Source organism: Apodemus sylvaticus, chromosome 7 (assembly GCF_947179515.1).
Source record: "Apodemus sylvaticus chromosome 7, mApoSyl1.1, whole genome shotgun sequence".
NCBI lineage: Eukaryota > Metazoa > Chordata > Mammalia > Rodentia > Muridae > Apodemus > Apodemus sylvaticus.
In genome coordinates this window covers 127,873,485-127,881,923 of record NC_067478.1, presented here as the reverse complement: position 1 = coordinate 127,881,923, position 8,439 = coordinate 127,873,485, and positions in this window count along the sequence as shown.

Sequence of the window (8,439 nt, the reverse complement as noted above, 5' to 3'; positions counted from 1 at the left end):
TTCGGTCCCCGGGGACCTGGACGAATAGGGCTAGGTTTTCCCGAGCGTCCATCCCTGCCCCGCTGCCTCCGTTCCGGACTTTGATACCTTGTGTTTTAACCTGCAGTGCACCTTTAAGGGCGGCAGCCTTGAGCCGCGGCTCGGAGCTCGGGAACCCTGTATTTCGAGCCTCACCCCGCCAGGGTCCTAGAGACAGGCACTAGGCAAACGTGGCCTCGTAGCTAAGGCGGCTCAGGCTCGAAACGCTTGAGTAACGGAATGCACTCGTGTGCAAGTGCATTAAATATAACTTGTGTTTTTGTAAGATGGGCTTTAGTATTTTTGACAAGTGGGCTCCTCTGGCAGGCCGGCCGGCATGGTGGCGCTCACCTCGAATCCTAGGAGTTCAAACCCAGCCGCGGCTAGCACACCAAGGCTACTTGAGACCCTTTGGGACAGGGAGGTAGTTACGCATTTTAAAGTTATTGTTTTTAATAAGTGCTCTTGCAGGCGACCCAAATTAAGCGCGAGCAGGCCAGAAACAAAAAGATAAGGAGAAAGCTGGGGACGAGTTTGGAGGAAGGGTTATAATGGGGAGAGTATGATTAAAGTGCACTATAAATCTGTGACGAGGTTGTAGAAGAATACGTTTAGAACTGGGAAAATATAACCTTGACTTCATTGCTCACTACCATTTCTGCCTCCCCGCCCCACCCTCCTCTGCCTTTCCCATACAGAAAGTGCTGCAAAAGCATTAGCATTCAGGGAAGGACTTTCCCCCCTCCCCCCCCCCCAACCCTGCCCAAAGAGGGGGGTGGGGGTAGCTTTTGCAGTTGTTTGTTTGTTTGTTTGTTTGTTTGTTTGTTTAAGAAAGGATTTTATTGTAGGGCTCGGACTAGCCTAGGTTTAGCATTCTACCTCAGCCTCCTGCGGGCTGATTAGAAATGTAGGCTATTAACAGGGAGGTTTCTACAGTTCAATTTATTTTGGGCTAGAAATAAAATCTGATCTTCTCTCCGAGGGTTTGGGGAAACTCCAGGAGCAAAAATTTACAAAACTTAGAAATAACAGACCACTAAATTAGGCTGAACCCTGAACCGTTTCCCAGTTCCTTACCCCATCATTTCTGCCTGCAAGTCGGTCAGTCACAGAACAGGCAGACTTCTGTTCTAAATGCTGATATTAAAAAGTAAGTATTTATAAGTTTGTGATACACAGAAAAGACACGCCAAGGTTCCTAGTGACTAAACTTCCAACGGTACACGTGTTAATGCTTTGTTCAAGTCACTACTCGGAAACTTACAGAAAACATTCCTAATGTGTGTGGGAATCTATCAGGACCTGTGCACATCGAATTCGAGATTATGTCTCTTTCAGTTCTTGTCCTATCAATAGTGAATCTACTTCAGTATTTAGGAAATTTTCAATGCCCAAAACTCAGACGTTTTAGAACTTATTACTTCTTTTATAATATTGTGTAATCTTGGAGTCCAGTTGTTTATTTTGTTGACCATTTATTCAACTAAGACTTCTCCTATTGCCCAAGTAGAGTTTGGTAATTTTGAAAAATATATATTATAGTTTATTATTATACAATACATATGGTTAGCATGACATCTTTCATCTTTATATACAAAAAGTATACAGTTCAGGCTGGAGAGATGGCTTAGTGGTTAAGAGCACTGACTGCTCTTGCCGAAGTCCTGAGTTTAATTCCCAGCAACCACATGGTAGCTCGCAACCATCTGCAAAGGGGTCTGATGCCCTCCTCTGGCAATGGTGTACTCATATACATAAATAAATCTTTAAAAAATATACAGTTCAAGACTTTTGTGGGGGTTGGATTTGGTTTTTTTGAGACAGGGTTTCTCTGTATAGCCCTAGCTATCCTGGAACTCAGTCTGTAGACCAGGCTGGCCTCGAACTCAGAAATCTACCTGCCTCTGCCTCCCAGAGTGCTGGGATTACAGGCGTGCGCCACCACCGCTCCTCTCTCAAGACAATTTTGAAGAAAAATATGATTGAAAAGGCTTCTACAACATAAATTGTATTATGCTCCTCCTACCCAAGACCCTGGTTCAATTCCTAAAATCCACATCCTAGTTCACATCTGTAACTAGAGTTCCAAAAGATTTGACACCCTCTTCTGGCCTCCATGGGTACTGCATGCAAGTTAATGCAATGCACAATCACTTTCAGGCAAAACACACATAAAATCAAATACATAAATGAATAAAAAGTGTAAGTGCATGTTCTTGGTCATGTGCCTTTCTCCACTTGCTAAATCTCAGAGTTCACTCAGAAATAACACAGAGAGACAAATGTTAGTAATCCTGCTGATACACAGCATAGGTACACCATAATATATTGAACTTAAATATTTGATTTAAAATGCAGTAAAGTGGCAGGGATAGTGGCTTAGGTAAGAGGATTGTTTCGAGATCAAGGCCAGCCTGGGGCTTGGGAGAGTGTGCACGGTGAGAAAGAGAAAAGAGAGAGGGAGAAACCAAGAGGCCGAAATGTCTGCATGACATGCCCCCTCTAGGGGGAAGGGCAGCCCAGACCATGGGCTGGAAAATTCAGGGTAGGAGCAGGGTATGCTGGGTAAGACTGGAGATCCTGGGAGAACCTGGAGGCCAGGTCTGCTTTGATGTGTAAAGTATGTGCCTCAGTCCCTTGTCCCAGGTCAGAAACCAAACATCTATTTATTTGTATGACAATCACTCATTTTGTTTTGGTAGCATTGGGGGTGACTGGGGGCTTTGTGAGTGCTAGAGAAGCGTTCTATAACTAAAGCCAAATCCACAGTCCTGTTAGTTTAACTTTTTAATTTTGTTTATTTTGTGGGGGTAGGTGTATGTACATGCCATATGGAAATCAAAAGACAACTTACAGGAGGAGTCAGCTCTCTTCTGCTACCTGTGTTCAGTTGGTCACACTTGTGGCCAATGCCTTTACCCCCTGAACTGTCTTCAGGCCCAACAGAGAGCATTTCAGGGAAGTTTTAAACAGAGTGTTCTATTCTGAATGAGAATCAGTGTTTCCTATGCTCCAGCTATATAAGTAATATTTGGTATGTCTTTAAGAATTAAGCTAAATAAATAAATAAATAAAAAGAATTAAGCAAATATAAGGCTGGGTGTGGTGGTACACAAGTGTAATCCCACCACCTAGGAGATTAGTACAGGAGGACTTTAAGTTTTAGACCAATCTGAACCCTATAGCAAGTTCCAGACAAGTCTAGGTGATAAATCTGTTTCAAATTTTTTAAAAGAAAATTAAAACTATGTTAAACAGGGCTGGAAATATGGCTAAGCAGTTAAGAGCACTGACTGCTCTTCCAGAGGTCCTGAGTTCAATTCCTAGCAACCACATGGTGGCTCGAAACCCTCTAATGGGATCTGATATCCTCTGGTGTGTATGAAGACAGTGTATTCATATACACAAATAACTCTTTTAAAATTTTATGTAAAACAAATATAATGTTGTCTAGTAATGTTGTCGGTGAAAAAGCCAGTAAGTCATAAAGACAGCTAGCCGAGTGAGACCTCCACCCAGTGTTTCCGAGTTCTTGTCACTGGAAAAAAGAATTCATAGACAAGACAAACTAAGGAATTAGAAGTTTACATGCTTATAGGATGAGTGTGTGTGTGTGTGTGTGTGTGTTGCCCACACAAAGGCCACAGGAGGAAGCATCTGTCCTTTCTATCACCCTCCACCTTTATTCCTTTGAGACGGTCTGTCCCTGAGCCTAGCCCCAGACTGTGGCCAGCAAGCCCCGGCGTCCTGCCTTCTGTCCCAGGTCACTGGAGCTGCAGGCATTTGCATAGCCACGCCCAGCTCTTTCCTTAGATCCTAGGGATTTGAACTCAGGTCCCAAAGCTTATACAACAAGCCCTCTTAGCCACTGTCGCTCTACCCTGAATGTGACTTCTTTAGAGAGAGTAGAGGCTGCAAGAGGAGGGCGGGAAGGACAGAGAGGGTGGTAGAGGGGAACAGGATTCAGAAGAAAGCAGAACGGCATATGTGGATGAAAACAAAGGGGCCTCCCTCCACTGAGAAGGGTTGATGTCTCCTGCAAAAACTTCCCAACTGACTGCAAACAGACTAGAACACGTTTTCCAAGGAAGTCCCGTGGTAAGATTAGGAACCCTGTTGTGATGATGACTCTTCACTGTCAAATAGGTGAGGCTGTCTGTGCCCAGGATCCTGGAACTTTGAACCTGAAAGCAAGGGATAAGGAAGTCACTGTCAGCCTTGGCCACACAGAGTCTGCAGCCAGCATAAGATGGAAAACACTGACAAACTAAAGGGAAGACATAGCAAAGCTCTGTAAATGGGGAGAGAGCGTGGCTTCACCTGCAGACAGCAGAGATGGCTAAGCTGTGCACCTCACACAGATTATAGGATGGAAAAGTGCTGAAAGAGTGCGTGGGAGGGAGAAGCCGGCACAGAGCGCGTTGGAGGGAGGAGACAGCACAGAGTGCGTGGGAGAAGACAGCACAGAGCACGTGGGAGAAGACAGCACAGAGCGCGTGGGAGGGAAGAGACAGCACAGAGCACGTGGGAGAAGGCAGCACAGAGTGCGTGGGAGGGAGAAGACAGCACAGACTTTGGCTGTAGGGTAGAAGGTGAGTCGTGGGTCTGTTACCAGGAGTCAGGAGGGCACCAAGCAGTTGAGACTCTTCCTGAAATAAGTCAATGGCTTCTGCTAAACCCAAGCAGGTGGGATAGGCAGGGGTGGAGGAGGGTATCAGACTCAGACTCCACGAAGAACAAACCCTCAGGGAAGAGCCTGAGAGTTAAGGAAGTCAGCTGACAGTGTGCCCCAGGTAACATGTGTACTTCCCAAAATATCTAAAAACATTCTTTTCGTTCTTTCTTTCTTTTTTTTTTTTGCTTTCTTTCTTTTTTGGTTTTTTGAGACAGGGTTTCTCTGTGTAGCCCTGGCTGTCCTGGAACTCACTCTGTAGACCAGGCTGGCCTTGAACTCAGAAATCTGCCTGCCTCTGCCTCCCAAGTATTGGGATTAAGGCAAGCGCCACCACGGCCCAGCTTCTAAAAATATTCTAAGTTAGAAAGAAATTCAAACAAATGGAATCCTAGACATTACGAATCTGCAAAATGTGGCTACATCAGAATTCCTTACCCCAATTTTTATTTATTTTCCATACAATAATAATTGTCTGGAAAAGGGGAAAAACACAGAGTTTATATATATAAACCTTTCAAACCAGGGCCATGATGGGGTCCAAGGTCCTGCTGCAGCGGTGGGTCTGTGTTGATGCGCATGGCCCGAGTCACCCCTGAAGTCCATGCGGCTCATGCTGCTACCTGAAACCCTGCTGACGACTGTGTGTAGTACTGCTTGCCAGGGGCCATACTGATTTGAGTGGCCTGCCCTGGCAGCCAAGGCCATGGTGATGTCTGTGGTCGGGATGGCTTCCAGGAGCCTTCTGTGTGTGTGTGAGCCTGCAGCAGCAGGAGGCTGTGTTGGTGGTTGGAGCTGTTGCCGGAAACCTTGTGGACGGCCAGGGTGCACACTGCACTGACCTGAGAGAGCAGGGAGGATAACAAAGACCTGGGCACACAGCCGAGCTGTCATAGAAGGCTTCTGTGACAGCCCCTGCCTCCCGGCCCATCCCCATCTAAACAGGAAGCCATCCAAGGAACTCCTTAAAAAGTGCGATAAAATACTAACGTGTAACTCCACACTGATGGAGAGTTTGGGACGGGAAAGACTCAGTTCTATTTAAAGGACAGGCCACTGAGAATCGACCGTGTTCCAGTGAGTATATAGATAATACATGTTGGAGATTTTCGGGGGGAGTCACATGCTGGGGGGAGCAGACATGGAGAGTGGGCGTGATCAGGATGAATGATATGACATTCCCAAAGAATCGGTAAAAATACTATGTTGAAAAAGAAACTTTTCAGGACTCAGAGAGTGAGCATCTGCTTGGCTCTCGCGAAGCACTGGACTCTGGAAGTCAGGAGGGACACACCCAAGGTGCACGGTGAATCTGAGGCCAGTCTTTGTCACTTAACATGGGCTCCCTTCCTGGGTTGATTTTCTGTTTCTGAGGTAAATACCACAAACTAAAGCCACTGGGACCAGGGATAGCTGGCTAGAGGTTACAGTTCATCACAGAGAAACCAAAGCTGGAGCCCTGAGGCAGGACCTGAAGCAGATACCACCAAGGAATGTTGCTTACTGACTTGCTCTGCCACCTTTCTTTATACAGCCCAAAGCAACACTACCCACAATAAGAAAATACCCAACAAGTGTGCCCAGAGCCAATCTGATGGAGGGCGGTAAACAGACACTTTCCTCTCAACGACTCTAGTCTATGTCAAGTTGACAGACAAACAAACAAAACTAACCAGCACAATTTCAGAAAGATGTTTGTTTAGTTGTTTCTGTTATTTTGAGTCATGGTGTCAAACTCTAGCCCAGTCTGATGCCGTAGACAACTTTACTTCAGTTTCACTGTACTTTTTTTTTAAAGATGTATTATTTTATGTATGAGTACACTGTTGCTGTCTTAGACACACCAGAGGAGGGTATTGGATTCCATGACTGATGGTTGTGAGCCACCATGTGGTTGCTGGGAATTGAACTCAGGTCCTCTGGAAGAGCAGTCAGCGCTCTTAACCGCCGAGCCATCTCTCCAGCCCTTCAGGGTGCTTTTATGCATGAATGTAAGAAAGCAAGCAGTGCAAGAAGGCTGTTTGAGTTCAGAGAAAGAAGATCAGAAAGGCGTAAATAAATGTCAGTAAGCACATACTAAATACTAACAGAGCAGCCCTTTCGCACAACTTTCTCAGCACAGCTGCTGGGCGTGTACTATAGATTACATCTGGGAAAGAAAGAACATGAAGCAGAGGCCATATCAGATTCAGGACACATTCGCAGACCAGTTCAGCTCTGATGCAACAACCAAAAAGAATAAACATGTCTTATAAATAGAATATAAATATTTGTCACAGGAGGCACAAAATCGTGTCCAAGAACAATCCAGGACAAAATGCATCCGAATAAAAGGCCCGCTGCCTTTTCTCCTGGAGCCTCTCTCACAGTTCTCCAGGCACTGCTCACCACGGGTCATTCTTTTGACCTTGTTCCAACAGACTAGCCATTTAGAGCTTTCCTGATGTTTAATACCCAATAAAACTCCACCTAGTGACTGCCGGGGCTCTGAAGACCACTGCTGGCCTTCCTGAGGCAGACAAACACAAAGCCGTCTTACCACGCTGGGCCTCCGCTTGCTTGAGCGAGATACACACTGCTGCTGGAGCACTGTGCCCAGCAACCTGAGGCAAGCTAGGCGCTCACTCCTTCCTAAGGCTGCACAGACACCCGTTTAAAACACTGGCATGAGTTAGTTCTCTTCACAACCTCTTGATAATGCCCATTTCTATTCAACTATATCCCAACACAGGAAAAATGGGCCAATTGGCCTAGACTGGTTTTGGGTTCATGCTCAATAAGGTGCACTGTATCCTTTGAGTGAAATTTTAGGGAAAATCTCCTATTTACTATCTCATGTTAGCTGTTTATTTGATTAAAATCAGGTTTATCATGGGAAGGGACACGCAGTGAGTGAAGGCTTACATAATCCAATCCTGTCAAGTAAAAGGGGGAACCCTCCCCATGGCCTTTGCAACCAAGTTCCTTCTTCTGTTGAAACCCACAAAAGTCCCAGACAATGGGGCCTTTGAGTACTCACACTGCCCACTGTTACTCTTGATACTATTGCTTTCTGACCTGCCCTCTTGCTCTACTTTGAATAAATTATTCTCGATCCTTTGCAATCTATTGCATTCTAATAAGATTCTCAAAAATCTGCAAACTCCCAACCCAGACCCAGATCACCAGAACCACACTGAAGCTCCTCAGTCCCAGCTCTCCATATTGGTATTGTGCTGTGCTCATAGACAGGAAAGACCCCGGTTTGACCTTCTTCTGAATCTTCTCCCATCATCTTCCTGTCTGAACTGTGGCTCCATGCTGTTTCTAGCAAGGCTTCTCCTACGAGGGACTTCCTGTTTGGCATGCTCTCTGACTAGTATATCCAAATAAGTCTTCTTGCACGCTCTGCTACGGTCCTACTGTGCTCCTTGTTGCTGTAATAAAGCAGTAACTAAAACTAACTAGGGGAAGAAAATATTTATTTTGCATACAGTTTACAGCTTATTATTTAGGGAAGCCAAGGCAGGAACCTGGAGGCAGCATCTGAAGCAGAAACCGTGGAGGAGCACGACTGACCTGGCTTGCTGCCTAGGTTGCTCAACCTGCTTTTTTTATATATACCATCCAGAATCATCTGCATTAATTGGCCACTAAGAAAATGCTTTACAGTTGTGCCCACAGCCCAGTCTGAGAATGCCACACTTCCACTGAGACTCAGCCTACCCAGGCGTCAGCTTGGCAACTGAAGCTGTACCAGTCACGAGAGC